A 2,218-nucleotide genomic window follows, 5' to 3' on the forward strand; every position below is an offset into this window, starting at 1 on the left:
TGATCCCTTGCTCGTGCAGGCCTGGCTCTTGGCTTCCCAAGGCAGAGTCCGAGAGAAACCGTGTCCCCGAAGCTGCCGCTGCGATGGCAAAATAGTGTATTGTGAGTCAAATGCCTTCCGTGATGTGCCAAAGAATGTTTCCGTGGGATGCCAGGGCCTCTCTCTGCGGTACAACAGCTTGGTGAACCTCAGGGCTGGTCAATTTGCCAGCCTCAGCCAGTTAGTATGGTTGTACCTGGACCACAACTACATCAATGCAGTGGACAAACAAGCCTTTCAGGGTGTTCGAAGACTAAAGGAGTTGATCCTCAGCTCCAACAAGATCACACATTTGGAAAACAGCACGTTCCATTCAATCCCCAACCTACGCAATCTGGACCTGTCTTACAACAAACTTCAAGTCCTGCAGCCAAACCAGTTCCAGGGCTTGCGGAAACTGTTGAGTCTCCACATCAGATCGAATTCCCTCAAGACGGTTCCCATGCGAGTGTTCCAGGATTGTCGAAACCTAGAGTTTCTTGATTTGGGCTACAATCGACTGCGAAGTCTTACCCGTAACGCATTTGCCGGACTTCTCAAACTGACTGAGTTACACTTGGAGCACAACCAATTCTCAAAGATCAATTTCTCTCATTTCCCAAGGCTGAACAACCTCCGTGCTTTGTATCTGCAGTGGAATCGGATAAAATCTATAACCCAGGGAATTACATGGACCTGGACCTCTTTGCAAAAGCTGGATCTTTCTGGAAATGACCTGCAGGTGTTGGATTCAAGCATCTTCCAGTGTCTCCTAACTTGCAGACTCTTAATCTGGACTCCAATAAGCTTAGCAACGTGTCTCAAGAGGCCATATCAGCTTGGATATCTCTTACTACCATCAGTCTTGCTGGTAACATTGGGAATGCAGCCCCAGCTTATGCCCCCTTGTAGCTTGGCTGAGGAGCTTCAAGGGGAACAAGGAGACTACTATGATTTGTGCTGGACCAAAGGAGGTTCAGGGTGAGAAGTCATTGAGGCTATTGACACACATGGAATCTGTAAGTTGATGCCCACTGCTTACCAGCCGATCTCCTCCACCGTAAGCTCCCCTTCCAAACCCTGGACGTTTCCCCCTGCCCACCATGTTCAGGGTGAATGAGAAAATAACACGCAACAACGCTATTGCACCTTCCCCAACGGCTGCATCCCCACTCATCCCTGAGCAGGACTTTGAGCATGTTTCGTTCCACAAGATAATTGCTGGCACGCGTCGCCCTCTTCCCTGTCCGTGGCCATGATCTTGCTAGTGATCTATGTCTCTTGGAAGCGTTATCCCAGCAGCATGAAGCAACTGCAGCAGCATTCCATGGTAAGAAAACGCCGGAAAAAGGTGCGGGAGACAGAGCGCACCATCAGCACCCCCGCTTCAGGAATATTATGTGGACTACAAACCCACAAACTCTGAGACCATGGACGTACTGGTCAATGGGACAGGACCATGTACCTACACCCATCTCCGGCTCCCCGAGAATGTGAGGTATGATCCGTCGCCCTCCTAAAATCCATTACCACTGCGGGGAACAAGAGGTAAATGTCCAGTCGATGTGAGGCAAAAAAAAACTGTGTTGTCTCCCCATTTTTCCGCTGCTAGCTGTTCCCCTCTAATGGGTAGGAAACATGGGTCAGTGCATGGCAACTTGAGTCATATGTTCTCAGGCTTGTAATCAAAGTTGTTTCCTCCTTTTTCTTCAGGTATAGTAAGATAAAACACCCTCAAGCCCAAACACCTTGTTATATATCAGACAGCTGCTTGGGGAATTTTACTCTCTGGTGGCTAAAAGCACAATATTGAGTACTGCTTTTAAAATACACCAACGATTGACTACAAAAAATTGGTGTAGCTTCATATACTGGGTCAAGTCTCTGTGCATTGCTCCTTTCCTATCCTCTGTGTGTTTTTGCATTAATATCAACATGCAACACCCCAGACAAGTGGCTGTTAAGTCAAATAAATTACAGTGGCCTGCTTGTTTAAAGGAAAGAGACCAAAAAAAGACATTGATGAAATGTGAGAGCTAATATATTGGTCTGGTTCCAAGATAATTTTTTGCCTCATTTTGGATTCATGGTAGCAGTGACCGGATTATTGAGGGGTTGGAGAGATTTCCCTTAATCATGCACTTTGTCAGACAAATCAGCAATTCAGGAAGTAATTAAAGATACACATTGCTGATCCTTG

General features: G+C 46.9%; 1 pseudogene; it reads left to right on the top strand.

Annotated features, from left to right (window-relative positions):
* The first annotated feature begins 10 nt into the window (after nt 1-10).
* On the top strand, nt 11-1,522 carry LOC113093581 (leucine-rich repeat transmembrane neuronal protein 4-like; annotated as a pseudogene).
* Nucleotides 1,523-2,218: the final 696 nt, after the last annotated feature.

This window comes from Carassius auratus, unplaced genomic scaffold (genome assembly GCF_003368295.1).
Source record: "Carassius auratus strain Wakin unplaced genomic scaffold, ASM336829v1 scaf_tig00215085, whole genome shotgun sequence".
NCBI lineage: Eukaryota > Metazoa > Chordata > Actinopteri > Cypriniformes > Cyprinidae > Carassius > Carassius auratus.